This window comes from Carcharhinus amblyrhynchos, unplaced genomic scaffold (assembly GCF_965287045.1).
Source record: "Carcharhinus amblyrhynchos unplaced genomic scaffold, sCarAmb.v2.hapA scaffold_38, whole genome shotgun sequence".
Taxonomy (NCBI): Eukaryota; Metazoa; Chordata; class Chondrichthyes; order Carcharhiniformes; family Carcharhinidae; genus Carcharhinus; species Carcharhinus amblyrhynchos.
In genome coordinates this window covers 8,338,282-8,354,493 of record NW_027649779.1, presented here as the reverse complement: position 1 = coordinate 8,354,493, position 16,212 = coordinate 8,338,282, and the positions used below count along the sequence as shown (strand labels likewise).

The following is a 16,212-nucleotide window of genomic DNA, read 5'->3' as shown; positions in this document are numbered from 1 at the left end:
TTTGATGGTGTCACTTTGAAAATTGCTGGGCCCAACTGGATTCCAACATCCTCTGTGTTAAAAGTGGCAGTTTCACTTCCATCTCCACTACAGCTCAAACTGATCCAAAAGGAAACAGAATCATTACCTGGAGGAGATAAAAAATGCTGGACTACGAGAAGGGCCAGGAGTGGGAGGAGCTGATTCGCTGTTACAAAGCCAAGAATGGGTATAATGGATTGATTGCTGCTGCTCCCCCCACCCCCACCCCCACCCCCACCCCCACCCCCACCACCGTGTATTGTAATCATTCAGTGGTTCTGTGAGTCAATGAAAAAGGAGTGAATACTGGTGGCCAATCATCAAACATCTAGCCCAATACAAACCAGTTCTGAACGGGTCTGTCTCTCTTTCTAGATTTGGATTATGGACTCAATGGGCCAAATGACCTCCTCCTTCTGTACTGTGGGGATTCTATAAAGTTGTCAATTGTTAACCCGGGCCTGTCTGCAGTCTGAGTGAACAAAGAACAACACAGCACGGCAAACAGGCCCTTCGACCCAACGAGCCCGCGCCGCCATTTTAACATTGAGTCTCCTCTCTACCCGTGACCCTTGTCTATGCTTATGGCCATCCACATTGAGGGAAAATTAATTTAGGGACAATTTGTTACACCAATCAGCCTAACAGCACATCTTTGGGGTGTGGGAGGAAACCGGAGCACCCGAAGGAAACCCACGCAAGCACGGGGAGAATGCGCAAACTCCCACAGGCACTGGCCCAAATCCACGTATCTGCACAGCTAGCAGTGATAGTCACTGAGCTGTCGTGTTACCCAGCATCTGGTCCAGTTTAAGCATACACTAATGACGTGAAGTACTAGGCTATTCTTGAAAACATCCAAGAGCAGCCCTTGTACGACCCACTGTGTGTATGCCCCTCGTTGGACAACAAGGCGGACCAAAGCACCTGTGGATTAAAAGAGAAAAACATCAATACTATGCACGAGTGGTTAGCACTGCTGTCCCACAGCGCCAGGGATCCGGGTTCGATTCCCGGCTTTGGAGTTTGCGCATTCTCCCCGTGTCTGCGTGGGTTTCCTCCGGGTGCTCCTGTTTCATCCCACAGTCTGGAAGACGTGCTGGTTAGGGTGCATTGACCCCGAACAGGTGCTGGACTGTGGCCATCAGGAGAATTTCACAGTAACTTCATTGAGGTGTTAATGTAAGGCCTACTTGTGATGTGAACTTCACAATGAGACAAGTTTCTCCCCTGGTCAGCCAGACCCTGAGGCCCCGCCCACCCAGCGATTGCGTAACAGACGGCCACGCATGCGCTCTCCGTTAAACCAACATGGCGGCGGACGCACTGGGCCCCGGGTCCCGGGGAAAAATACTCGCGGCTGTAAATACGGGACCCGTGGGGTATACTCGGGCCCTGCGGCCTATAGCGGGTGTTTGTGAAGCTTCCGTTCCCTCCCCACCCTGTGTCCCGGCTCCATTCCCCACCGCACCAACTCTTACCCGCTGGAAAAAAGCATCACCCGCCATCGCAGGGATCCTGTGCAAAGTGACATTGCGCATGCGCCAAGTACAGCACTGCGAGTGCGCACTGGGTTCCGGTGCCGTAAATGGGGCGCTTTCACAACCGCAGCGAATGCTGGGTAACAGCAGTGCCATTCAATTCCCAGTCAAACGACAATATTGATTCTCAATTCCGATGTATTTTTAAACATACGCAACATCTGTGGACGAATGCGGTGATATATTCCACTTAAGAAATAGGAGTAGGCCATCTAGCCCTTCGAGCCTGCCCCGCCATTCAATAAGATCTTGGCTGAACTGAAGTGGATCAGTTCCACTTTCCCGCTTTCTCCCCATAACCCTTAATTTCCCTGTCTATCAACCTATCTACCCATGACTTAAATATATTCAGCAAGGTAGCCTCCACCACTTCAATGGGCAGGGAATACCAGAGACTCACCACCCTTTGAGTGAAGAAGTTCCTCCTCAACTCCGATCTAAACTGCACCCCCCTTATTTTGAGGCTGTGCCCTCTAGTTCTGCTGTTCTAGAACATAGAACATTACAGCACAGTACAGGCCCTTTGGCCCTCAGTGTTGTGCCGAGCTATGTCCAATCCCAAGATCAAGCTATTCCACTCCCTATAATTCTGGTGTGCTCCATGTGCCTATCCAATAAGGATTCTATTTGTCATGTTTTGCATGTAAATCTCCGGTGAGAAAGTGAACAAAGAACAATTCAGCACAGGAACAGGCCCTTTGGCCCTCCAAGCCTGCACCCATCATGTGTTCCCAACTGGACTATCTGCTTCTATCCCTCTATTCTAAGTGCTGTGACTTTTATGACTTTCACACTGGTTCTCCTGAAGGTGCAGATTCTGGCTGGGTTCAATTCATAATCATTCGTTCCTCTTTCTATCTCCAGAGACGGAATACTGAACTGAATCCAGATAAGAAAATTCCAGATGAATATTGCCCTCTTGATGGATACTGAATATTTATTGGTTATTCCACAGATGTAACCCACTTCACCCATCATGCTGTCTCTTTAGAAATCTATCCAATTAATTCCACAGCCCTGCTGGCAGAATCAAAACAGGGTACATCGACTGTAATAATCCATGACCTTAATTGAAATAGTTTTGCAGCTGGATAATTCTCAGACATATTCACCCTCTTTAGAAGGTTTGATTGCCCAATTTATTAAGATATTAGGTGCCACTGGTGAGTTAATCACACAGAGTAGAGTTTAATTCAAAACACCGCAGACACTAACGGAATTATTAATAAAGGGCCAAGTCAAGATGCAATGCAACAGCTGTGTCATCGTGTCCTTCCACCCGAGTCCCAGAAATTGACAAGTGGGATAATGGGAGAGAGCAGTGTGCATTTAGGACTCCAGAAACAGGAACTTTAGAGACAATTTAACTCAGTGCACCAGTGGAAGAGAGGGAAGCAGCAGAACCAGCTGGTCAGATTGTTTCAATGACAAATAAGTTCCATGCACTCCTCGTACTTGTTGGAGTGAGGATGAAGGAGATAGCAGAAAAAATGGAGGAAGATATGGGTTCATAAGAACGTAAGAAATTGGAGCAGGAATAGGCCACCTAGCCCTTCGAGCCTGCCCCGCCATTCAATAAGATCATGGCTGATCTGAAGTGGATCAGTTCCACTTTCCTGCTTTCTCCCCATAACCCTTAATTCCCCTGTCTATCAGAAACCTATCTACCCGTGACATAAATATATTCAGCGAGGCAGCCTCCACCACTTCAATGCGCAGGGAATTCCAGAGATTCACCACCCTTTGAGTGAAGAAGTTCCTCCTCAACTCTGATCTAAATTGCTCTCCCCCCCTTATTTTGAGGCTGTGCCCTCTAGTCCTGCTATCCTTTCTAAGTGGGAAGAATCTCTCTACCTCTACCCTATCTATCCCCTTCATTATCTTATACATCTCTATAAGATCCCCCCTCAGCCTTCTAAACTCCAACGAGTACAGACCCTGTCTATTCAGTCTCTCTTCATAGGCTAACCCCCTCATCTCCGGTATCAGCGTAGTGAACCTTCTCTGTACTCCCTCCAAGGCCAATATATCCTTCCGCAAGTGCGGTGACCAAAACTGCACACATTACTCCAGCTGCGGCCTCACCAGTGCCCTGTACAGTTGCAGCAAGACCTCCCTGCTTTTATATTCTATCCCCCTCGCTATAAAGACCAACATCCCATTCGTCTTCTTGATCACCTGCTGCACCTGCAGACTGGGTTTTTGCGACTCGAGCACAAGGACCCCCAGGTCCCTCTGCACTGTAGCATGCTGCAGCTTTTCACCCTTTAAATAATAATCCCTCCTACTATTAATTCCACGTTTAAGTTCCTTCCTATTTTCAACGTGCTCCTCAAGGATTTTGTCCATTTTTAGACTCGGACTATCACATGCTTCCTTTTTACTGAGCTTACAATTTCCCTTGTCATCCCTGTTTCCCAAATCCTGCCATTTCTATCCTTCATTTGTTTGCGAGAATATTGCCTGTCCTGCACTTCAATCAACAGGCCTTTTAAAAGTCTTCCACGTGCCAGACATGGATTTGCCCTCAAATAGTTGTTCTCCATCCACGTTCCCCAGTTCCCATCTAATCTGGATCTAACTGGCCCTCGCCTAATTAACCACCCTCACCCTGAGGGCCACTCTTATCAATGACTATCTCAAATCCTATGGGATTATGGCGGCTAAGCCCAAAATGCAGCCCCCCGCCCCCCCCACTCAAACACTGATCACCTGGCCCAGCTCATTCCCCAGTATCAGGTCTGGTACGGCTCCCTCCCTGGATGGATTGTCAACACACTGTATCAAAAAGCCCTCCAGGGCACGTCTAACAAACTGTATTTGTATAGATACTTAACAAGAAAAAAGTGAGCATTGCTCCCATAGAAAGTGCATCTGGAGAACTGATTGTGGAAAGTCGGGCTATGGTGGGTGAACTAAACAGGTATTTTCATAGAACCCTACAGTGCAGAAAGAGGCCCTTCAGCCCATCGAGTCTGCACCGACCACAATCCCACCCAGGCCCTACCCCCATATCCTACCTGTTAATCCCTCTAACCTAAGCATCTCGGGACACTAAGGAGCAATTTTTAGCATGGCCAATCAACCTAACCTGCACATCTTTGGACTGTGGGAGGAAACCGGAGTACCCGGAGGAAACCCACGCAGACACAAGGAGAATGTGCAAACTCCAGACACATAGTGACTCAAGCCGGGAATTGAACCCAGGTCCCTGGAGCTGTGAAGCAGCAGTGCTAATCACTGGTTAGCAGCAGGGCAGCATGGTGGCACAGTGGGTTAGCACTGCTGCTTCACAGCTCCAGGGTCCTGGGTTCGACTCCTGGCCTTGGGTCACTGTCTGTGTGGAGTTTGTACATTCTCCTCATGTCTGTGCGGGTTTCCTCCGGGTGCTCCGGTTTCCTCCCGCAGTCCAAAGATATGCGGGTTAGGTTGATTGGCTGTGTGAAGAAATTGCCCCTTAGTGTCCTGGGGTGTGTAGGTTAGAGGGATTAGTGGGTATAATACGTAGGGATATGGCGGTAGGTTCTGGGTGGGATTGTGTTCCGTGCAGACTCAAAGGGGCCTCCTTCTGCACTGTAGGGTTCTATGATTCCATGCTGCCCTGTCTTTTGCACCCATCTTTGCTAAAGAGGGCAGAAGTAACCTCCCAGAGATAGTTCTAAATCAGGAGATGGAAGAGATGGCGCAAATCAGGAAGATTACGAACAGTGTTATTGAGCACATTGTTTGGGTGTGCGCGCTGAGAGATTCTCTGATCCGAATGGATTTCCCCCTCAGGTGTTGAAAGAAGAGACTATTGAGATTGTTGTTGTAGTGGTTTTAATTTTACAAAATTCCATCGATTCAGGGAAAAAGGGAGAAAGTGGGAAAGTTTGGCCCAGTTAGCTGAACATTTGTCACAGAGGAAATGTTAAAAGCCTTTCTCTTTCTCAAAAGGCAGTGGAAGTATAGTCTTTGAATATTTTTAAGACAAAGCTGGATAAATTCCTGTTTAACAATGCAGTGAAAGGTGATGGGGGTTTAGGCAGGAATGTAGAGTTGAGGTTACAATCAGATCAGCTTACTGAATGATGGAGCAGGCTCGAGGGGCCTCTTCCTGCTCCTAATTTTTATGTTGGTACGTGCGCTGGTGTTTCAGCAGGTGGGAGGACTGAGTGAATCTCTTCCCACACTCGGAGCAGACGAACGGCCTCTCCCCGGTGTGAGTGCGCTGGTGGACAGTGAGATGAGATGATTGCCTGAATCCAGTCCCACACTGACGGCACCTGAATGGTCTCTCATCAGTGTGAGCACGTTGATGGTACGTTAGTTCCTGACAATTTTTGTAGCACCTCCTGCAGTCTGGACATTTAAAAGGTCTGTGTTCGCTGTGGATACTTTGGTGTGTCATCAGGTTGGATGAATTAATGAATCCCTTCCCACACACACAGCAGGTGAACGGCCTCTGTCCTGTGTGACCACGCTGATGAATTTCCAGCTGTGATGGATAATTGAATCCCTTCCCACATTCCCCGCATTTCCACGGCTTCTCCCTGCTGTGACTGCATTTGTGTCTTGACAGGCCGGATGACTGACTGAAGTCTCGCGCACACACAGAACATGTGTACAGTTTCTCCCCACTGTGAACAGTGCTTTTTCCTTCCATGTTCAAAATCCAATGATATTCCGGTTACGGTAAACTGGGTGATCCTGACGTGATGTTTGGGGTTGAGCTTCCTGATTGCAAATTCACCCTTTCTGAAACAGAAAAAGTGAGAGTGAAGCCACAAAAGCAGGTGGTAAACTGAGCTGAATGGATCTTGTAATTTGTGGGGCTGGCACAAGGAATGAGTGACCATGAGAACTGCTGGATTGTCATAAATGTAACAACTGGTTCATTATATCCTTCAGGAAAGGGAACCTGCCACCCAGTCTGGGCCAATACACGAGCCAGTATCTATGGACAGGAATAAGAGGGGCATAGAAGAAGTAGAGGATGAAGAAGAGGGATTTTTCTGTATCAGCTTGATCAGAACTTTGGCAGAATCATGTAATGCTAAACCTCCACCATTTACAATGACCAGGGTATTAGATATATGTGAAGACTATCACCTCTGAGTTCCCCTCCAACTCACACATCGTCCTGACTTGTCTGACATCCAATACCGGAACATCAGGAATTTTCTCTCATTTAGATATTGGGAAAGTTGAAGCCATTCTTTCCAGTTCCTACTCCAAACTTCATTCCCGAACTACTGACACCGTCACTCTCACTGCCAACTGTCTGAGGCCAGCTGTGTGGGCGGCACGGTGGTTCAGTGATTAACACTGCTGCCTCACAGTGTCAGGGAACTGGGTTCGATTCGTGGTTTGGGTGACTGTCTATGTGGAGTTTGCACATTCTCCTCGTGCTCCAGTTTCCTCCCACAGTCTGAAAGACGTGCTGGTTAGGGAGCATTGGGCCGTGCTAAATTCTCCCTCAGTGTAACCTGAAGAGGTGTCGGTGTGGTGACTTGGGGGATTTTTACATTAATTTCATTGCAGTGTTAATGTAAGCCTACTTGTAGCACTAGTAAATAACCAGGTTGTTCAGAACCATGATGTTATATAACCATGGTTGAGGGGATGGCACAGTTGTTGTGCTGCATCAGTGAGAAATTGGAAGTGAAAGAGTGAAGCAGTTTGATGGGCAAGTTATCCACACTCTGTCACTGGGAGGAATTTCCAATAAGGAACTTATTGTATTCAACAAAAATGGCATCTACATATGCGCCCTACTGCGAGTGCCCCCAATAAAGATGTCAGCTGCGCATGCGTCCGACTGCCAATGCGCCGATAAAGTTATCAGTTACGCGTGCACCCGTGTGAATGCCCCCGATAAAGATGGCAGCTGCGCATGCGCCCCACTGCGAGCACCCCGATAAAGATGGCAGCTGCGCATACGCCCTACTGCGAATGCGCCTTAGTGCGAATGCCCCCCGATAAAGATGACAGCTGCGCATGCTCCTTGCTGGGACCACCTGAAAAAGATGGCGGCGGTTAACCGGGGTTTGTAACTGAGAGAAAATTGCGGTTCTGCTATGTACAAACAGGCCGGGGACCATCCCCAATTACCGGTAGGTTCTTTTTCAAGGATACGCGGTTTATGTAAGGTGTTTACGAAGTCTCGTAAACCGCCCGCCTGATCCATCGCTCCCTCTGCCTCGCCATTCCCACCTTTTACTAATTGTGTATCTGAGCAAGAATCGTTTCTCCGTCTCCGTTAATCACACTGCGCATGCTTCACTTACACCCCCGACCCGACCCGACCCGACCCGATGACTGATTGGAGGACCAGCCGCTCCTGCGCGGTCCTCCAGCCCCGCCCCTCTCACTCCGATTGGTTGGAGGACCAGCTTCTCCCGCTTGGTCCTCCAGCTCCGCCCCCTCTTCCTATTGGTCCATAGCCACCGTCAATCAGTCCCCGGCATTGTGATGTGGAGCATGCGCAGTGTCATTGCTGTCCTTGGTGCTGGTTTGTCCCGGAGAAGCGGAGTCAGCGTTAGGCGGTGGCTGGGCGGGTCTGGAAACACTTTGTGGATCCGCTTCAGTATCATTGTCAGCTCCCTGGTTTGCAGCTGTGGGGCTTCTCCCGGGAACAGACCCAGGTTAACAGCCCCATCCTGGCTCAGACACTGGAGGTTCTGGAAACACTTTGTGGATCCGCAGGTGGCGAGGAGCTGGAACCAGTGGGATTTAAATGGATCCAGAGCCTGAAATCAAACCGGGAACATAAATGGATCTGGGCGATGAGTCTTCATAAACACCCAGTGTGGGCTAGATGCTGGATCTCGGGTCAGGGTGGCACGGTGGTTAGCACTGCTGCCTCACAGCGCCAGGGTCCTGGGTTCGATTCCCAGCTTGGGAGTTTGCATGTGCTCCCTGTGTCTGCATGGGTTTTCTCCAGATGCTCTAGTTTCCTCCCACAGTCGGAAAGATGAGCTAGTTAGGTGCATTGACCCAAACAGGTGCTGGTGATGAGGGGAATTTAATTGCAGTGTTAATGTAAGTCTTACTTGTGACTAATAAATAAACTTTAAGGAACATTATAAAACAAAGTGAGATTCCCAGATACATCAGGAGATAATAGGACAGGTGACGAAAAACTTGGACAACAAGGTGAGTTTTAAAGAGAGTCTTAAAGGAGGAAAGTGAGGCAGAGACAGAGAAATACAGGGAGGGAATTCAGAACCTAGGGCTGAAGACATGACCACCAGTGGTGGAGCAATTGCAGTAGGGAATGTACCAGAACAGCACTGATATCTCGGATGTTTGTGGGAAGATTACAGAGATCGGGAGGGCTGAAGCTATGGAATGATTTGAAAACAAGGATGAGAATCTTACAATCAAGGTGTTACATGCGTGGGAGCCAAGGCAGATCAGGGAGGACAGAGGTGATCGGGGGACAGGACTTGCTGTTAATTAGGAAAGGGTTGGTGGACTTTTGGATGACTTCACATTTCCATAGGTAAAATGGAGACCCGTAAGAGTGCGATGGAACAGTTGAGTTTGGAGGTAACAATGGCCTGAATGAGGGTTTGAGCAGCATTGAGGTAGAGTTGAGGTCATGTGATGTTACTAAGGTGGAAATAGGCGGTCCCAGAAACTTGGGATCAAATGGGACACTGAGGTTATGAACAAACTGGCTTAATTTCAGACATTCGCCAGGAAGAGGGATTGAGTGGATTGCAAAGGAACAAGACTTGGAAGGGGGGCCAAAAACAGTGGCTTCCATATTCTTGATATTGAATTGAGGTTAATTAGTCAGCAGGAAGAGAACCAGAAAGCAGAATGGGCTCTGACACTGATACCAGGTTTAAATTAGTTAGAGAGAGAGAGAGGTTTGGAGAAACCCCCTTCACAATTTCTCATCAAATCTCTAAACAGTCAGTTCTGGACACGAAGTTAACATCTGCTATTTTGTCTGATGGGTTCAGGGTGATTCAGATTAATGTTTTCTCTTGTGTTTTGAATGAATTGAATCATCAAAAATACTATCTCTAGTTGCACACATTTTTTAAAAGCATACTGAAATGATTATCTGACAGTTTATTTGGATTTCAGTTCGGGGAGGAGGGAGAGTGTGTGGGATGGGGATCTGCAACTTTGGGGGTTCAAGTGGACAAAAAAAATTGCAGATAAACTAGAATTGTCATGTCAGAATTTCTATTCTGGACTGTCAGTGATGACTTTTATTGACAGTTTTTACAGGTATTAGACCAAACATCACATCAAGATCTGACAGAATCACTCGATTCCTAGGAATCATACTTGGAATGTGGAAGGAGAAATGTTTGAAATCTTTTCCTACAGACAAAACAATCAAACATCAGTGTGACTGGAAAAGCACTGAGACACACCTGAGTGAGCGTGTTCCAGTGAACTGACTGTGAAAAGAGCTTAAACCAGTTAGACAGCCTGAAAAAAACATCACCATTCAGTGAGGAGAAATGTTCTCGTGTTGTGTGTGTAGAAAAGGCTTCATCTGATCATCAACATGGAGAGACATGATGACACTGACACTACAGAGAAACCATGGATATGTGGGGACTGTGGGAAAGCATTCACTTGCCCATCCAAACTGGAAACTCATCGACGCACCCACACTGGGGAGAGACCCTTCACCTGCTCCATATGTGGAAAGGATTTCACTCAGTCATCCAACCTGGCATTACACCAGCGTGTTCACACTGGGGAGAGGCCGTTTAGCTGCTCTGTGTGTGGGAAAAGATTCATTCAGTCATACAATCTAGCATTACACCGGCGGGTTCACACTGGGGAGAGGCCGTTCACCTGCCCCGTGTGTGGGAAGGGATTCATTAATTCCTCGAACCTCGTAGCACACCAGCGAGTTCACTCTGGGGAGAAACCATTCAGCTGCACTGACTGTGGAATGAGCTTTAAGCTTTCGTCCACTCTGCTGAAACACCAGCGAGTTCACAGCGGGGAGAAACCATTCAGCTGCACTGACTGTGGAAGGAGCTTCAGACACTCAGGCGGTCTCACTGTACACCAGCGAGCTCACACCGGGGAGAAGCCATTCACCTGCTCCATGTGTGGGAAGGGATTCACTGATTCATGCCAACTGTTGAGACATGAACGGGTTCACACTGGGGAGAGGCCGTTCTCCTGCTGCGAGTGTGGGAAGGGATTCATTGATTCATCTCAATTACTGAAACACCAGCGAGTTCATAAGTGACGGCAGGGATTGGATTCTGCTGTTAATTCATTCCGACAGCAGGAGTTTGTTTCTGCTGGTGTTAAACTCCAGCCCAGTTACTGGCTGTATTAATATCCTGGATCAAGAGGTGATTGTGCTGCTGGGGTTGCAGTTACTGCTGTCCATCAGAAATTAGATTTGGAACTTTTACTTCAATCTCAAATTGTTTAAGTTAAGTTTCTTTATTAGTGTTACAAGTAGGCTTACATTAACACTGCAATGAAGTTACTATAAAAATCCCCCAGTCGCCACTCTACACGCCTGTTTGGGTACACTGAGGGAGAATTTAGCGTGGCCAGTACACCTAACGAGCACATCATTTGGACTGTGTGAGGAAACCGGAGCACCCGGAGGAAACCCACGGGGACACGGAGAGAACGTGCAGATTCCACACGGACAGTGACCCAAGTCAGGAATCGAACCCGGGTCCTGGCACTGTGAGGCAGCAGTGCGAACCACTGTGTTACCGTGTCACCCTACTGATCTTGGCCCAAATTCCACTATTCAGTATATGAGAGGTTGCACTGATGAATATCTCCAATTACAAAGTGTTGATTAATCCTTGCTGAGAATTCTTACTCACTGTCACATTACACACAGTGACACCACCATAATCCATCAGAAAGAAGGGGAATGGGAATTGCTGGAGAATCAAGAGTCTCTCCAAATGTCACCCATCCCATCTGGAACAGAAATGCCCTCAGCACAGGGATAGCATCTTTTAAGATTAAACCAAATAAACTCAAGTTAAATCAGGACAAAGTAAAAGGGGCAGCTCCCCAAAAGGAAAGGGAACAGCCTGAACAAAATCAAAGTACAAAGGAAACTTAAAAACATCAAATTAAAATGTGATTATTAGGGTCAATAATGCACCCCAGCCCCTGCAGCGCCAGCTCAGGAATGGCGATAAGTCGAATCCAAGTAATAGATTGGAAGAAATCACCATCTAATAGCCTTACAAAATCTTTGGATACTGATGGAATATTATAGAAAGAGCCCCCCCCACCACCACCCCCCACAGCTTGCTGGCTGACAAACATGGGACAAGCCTTTCTCCCTGTCAAGGACCTGTGTCTAACACAAGCCCTGAAGCAAGACATTTTTAACCCCGATACCATTGGCTCTTATGGTAACTAACTACATGTACAGGTTAAAATAGGCCCTCAAGAGCAAGGAGGTTTCAAATTGACTGGCTTCTCCCCAGTCAGGCTCGTTGAAGTGAATCTTCCATAGGTACTAGCTATTGACATCAACATTCACTTGGTTTCAGCCGTCTACTTGTCCTCTGGGATCTGTAAACCTCTCTCACAGGTCAGGTGCTTTTCCTATCTATTTAACTCATGCATCTTGTTTTAAATGTCGCTTCTCAATAAACTGTTTTAAAATCACTACTGAGCTCAATTCTCTTTTTGGGTGTAGACCAGTAAGAGTTTACAAAGTTGATTTTTAAATGTTTCTGTAGGTTTGTGAATAGGGAGAAGCGAGTGAAAGTAAACATTCTCTACGAGAGGCAGATAAAAGGGAAAAGATAATGGGGAACAAGGAAATGGCAGAGAAATGCAACAAATACTTTGTATCTATCTGTCCTCATGGTAGAAGACAAAAGAAACATTCTAGTAATGGGGAAGCCAGGGGGCAGGAACTTTAATACAAGGAAGAACCATTTTCAAACATGAGTCACCACCCCAATGTCGTTCGAGTTGTAATGCTGTTCATCAAATGTCAATAATAATGAAAAACCTGACAGACATGTTCCAACATCATCTTATGGAACTTTACTGTAAAGTTGTGAATTGAATCATCCTTTCTGACAAGTACAATGTGAATAAAAGTTTTTTAAAAATGAAACAAGCCATTTAATTCCCATCAAAATGGGTTTGATTGATCAATGGTGGGAGTTGCACAAGTCCAAAGCTGTTCTGGCTTTGGAAACACAGATTACACACTCCCTTGTCCCATAAGAATGAGGGTCTTCTAGAAATAGAGACTGGAGAAATTAATGGGACTAAATGGTGACAATTTCCCTGGATCATACAACCTGCATCTTGGGGATTTAGAAGGGGGAGCTTCAGAAATAGTTGCTGTGTTAGTGTGATCTTCCAGAATTCCTTAAGCTCTAGAACAGTTCACAAGGATCGGAGGTTAGCAAACATTAACCGCACTAGTCCAGAAAGTAGAAGGAGAGAGAATGGGGAATCTAGACCAGTTAACATCAGTTGTAGGTGAAATATTAGAAATCTTATTGTTCGGGACTTGGTAACATGGTACCTGTAAAATAAAAAAAACAGAAAATGCTGGAAAATCTCAGCAGGTCTGATAGCATCTGTGGAGAGAGAATAGAGCCAACATTTCAATTTGGATGACCCTCCATCAGCTCTGATGGGCTGTCATCCAGACTCGACATGTTGGTTCCATTCTTTCCCCACAGATGCTGTCAGATCGGCTGAGATTTTCCAGCATTTTCTATTTTTGTTTCTGATTCCAGCATCTGCAGTATTTTGCTTTTATCTATAAAATTAGACTAGGATCAAATTAATGGTGGTGAGAAAAATAAGAGGTGATCTGATTAGAGAATATGATTCTTCGTGGCCCTGAGAGGTTAGATGGTGTGAAAATATTTCTTTTGACTGGAGAGTCTGGAATACTGGGTCACAGTCTCTGAATAAGGAGTCAATCATTTAGATTGAAATGAGGAGAAAATTCTTCATTCAGTTGTGAATGTCTGGAATTTTTTCTTCCAGGGAGCAGAGGATGCTGGGCCATTGAATGTAATTAAGATAAAGATTGATAAATATTTGGGTACAAAGAGAATCTGAGCAATATGGAGAGGTGGGGTTGAGGTAGATTATCAACCTTGCAAAACATCAGCTGCAGCCTGAGACTGGGTGGAAATGTTGAAAAGTCTGATTATCTAGTTGCAGACCCGGACACTAGGACCCGGTGGGAAGAGAATAACCTTCGCCACGCCCCATACTGTTGCGTCAGGAATAGCCCGCGCGTGCGCGCATCGTTGAACGAAGATGGCGGCCGTCTGCCGGGATTTGGGCCTCGGAGGGGAAAAGATCCGGAGCTGCAAACACGGGAGCGGCAGAGTCTCAATCGGGGTTTGAGGAACTCTCCTTATCCAGGGCCCGCTCCCTCGGAGTTTCCTCTCCCTTCCCCGCTGCACAGAGGCAAAAACAGAGACTCACCCCATCGCCATTACTGACAGTGCGCATGCTCCAATAGGTGATTAGTGCGCCTGTGCGGTGCCAGCCTGTGGTGTGAATAGGGGACATTCTGCACCGCGGGGAATGCTGGGTCAGGACTCTGCCATTGAAAGTCATTATTAGGAGCTCGTTACGTTTTTACTATTGTGTGTAGATTGGAGAACGGGGGCGGGTTCTATAAATTAATTAAAGGAGGAACCAAGTTATACAGAAATGTATGTGCACAGATCCTTCATTATCCATCAGAAAGAAGGGGAGTGGGAATAGGTGGAGAATTGCAAATGCCCCAAAGTGTTCCAAAAGCAGCAGCAATGAAAAGCGGAATCCAAGAGCTCCAGTCAAATGTAAACTCAGAAAGTGATGTGACTGAGTGAAGTATTTCACTTAGTAATTATCAGAATTGTATTCTCATCGATATTCCAGGTCATTTCTCAAAATCATTCAATGGAGGTAGGTGTCATTGGATTAGACCAGCACTCACTTCCCATCCCTAATTGCCCTTGAAAAGGTGTTGGTGAGCTGCCTTCTTGAATCGCTGCAGTCCATGTGGTTGGTACACCCACAATGCTGTTAGGAAGGGATTTCCAGGATTTTGATCCAATGACAGTGAAAGAATATTTCCAAATCAGGATAGTGAATGGCTTGGAGGGGAACTTCCAAATGGTGGTTTTCCCACCTGTCCACTGTCCTTGTCCTTTTAGATTGTAGTGGTCGTGCGGTTTCTCTTTTTTGCAGGTTTCATATAGATTTGCAAAAAATAAAACTTCTTAAGATGTGGACATTACTCACAAGGCCCAGATTACTGTCCTGAATTACTATCCTGCACTGACAGTGATATGTTACCAATCACTAGTTGTCCTTTGTGATTGTATAGTTGGCCTTTTTCTTAAACCTCTGTAGTCCATGTAGTAAAGGTGCTCCCACAATGCAACAGTATTAGGATTTTAACCCAGTCTCATTGAAGGAATAGTGATATTTGTCTAAGTCACGGAGTTGCGTGATTTTCCCATGTCTCAGCTGCTGTGGTACTTCCTGGTGGGAAAGACTGTGCGTTTCGGAGATTCTGCCAAAATCCTGGTTGAGTTGCTGATGTATAAAATCTCTTTCCATCACCTTCCTCTCTGACCTCTCCCTCTTCACGCATAAAGGCTGGATTCTTGTTATGGGCTCTGAAGGGGCGAAGGGTTCCTTTCCCTCAGTGCACTGGTGAACAGTTTGAAGCTTTATGACAATCCAGCAGTTTTCATATCCCTTTTCTGATTCCCAATCCCACAATTTATCAGATTCATTCAGCTCAATTTCACATCTTGCCTTTGTGTATTTATGGCTTGTCTCTCATGTTTCCTCCTTTGTGTTTTCACATCATTTTTCAAGGGATTAGAAGGTGAGGAATTACAGACAACTGTAAATCAAGGATCACATCAAAATCTTACAGAGTGCCTCGATTCGTCAGGATCTAAATAATCATCGGCCTTTGAACATGGAAGAAAAAAGTACCATTCACAGTGGGGACAAACCGTACATGTGTTCTGTGTGTGGACAAGACTTCAAACGATCGTCTGGCCTGTCAAGACACAAGCGCAGTCACAACATGTTCACTCTGACAAGAGACCATTCACGTGTTCTCACTGTGGGACTGGCTTCAGGCGATCAGGCGACCTCACTGTACACCAGCGAATTCACACTGGGGAGAGGCTGTTCACCTGCCCTGTGTGCGGGAAGGAATTCACTTGTTTATCCTTTCTCACTTCACACCAACTTGTTCACACAAATGAGAGACCATTCACATGTTCTGACTGTGAGAAGAGCTTTAAAAGCAGAAAACATCTGCTCGCACACCAGAGAAATCACTCTGAGGAGAGACCGTTCACCTGCACTGAGTGTGGGAAAGGATTCACCCGGTCATCCATTCTGCTGAGACATTAACAAGTTCACAGTGAGGAGAAACCAGTCACTTGTTCAATGTGTGTAAAGAGATTCACCCAGTCACACAACTTGGTGAGACACCAGCGAATTCACCAGTGATCACAGGGGTGTGATTCTGCTGTTATTGCTGCTGCATCCCAACTGAATTATGTTTATAGATAGTTGGAGTTTTTCTGATGTAAATCAACCCTGTTGGACTTGGAGAATGCCCCACGGCATCTCTCATTCATGTGTCAATAAATTTTCACACCTGCATATCTTATTTGAAATTTAAATC

The 16,212-nt window shown here is 46.4% G+C and overlaps 1 pseudogene across 1 annotated transcript in view; it reads left to right on the top strand.

Annotated features, from left to right (window-relative positions):
* LOC145362508 (uncharacterized) overlaps positions 1–16,212 on the top strand; it is a 26,721-nt pseudogene extending 10,509 nt beyond the window's left edge. The window contains exons 2-3 of the transcript XR_013889989.1: positions 9,783–10,775; positions 15,516–16,212. The product of XR_013889989.1 is annotated as an uncharacterized LOC145362508 (transcript). The remainder of the gene's footprint in view (positions 1–9,782; positions 10,776–15,515) is intronic.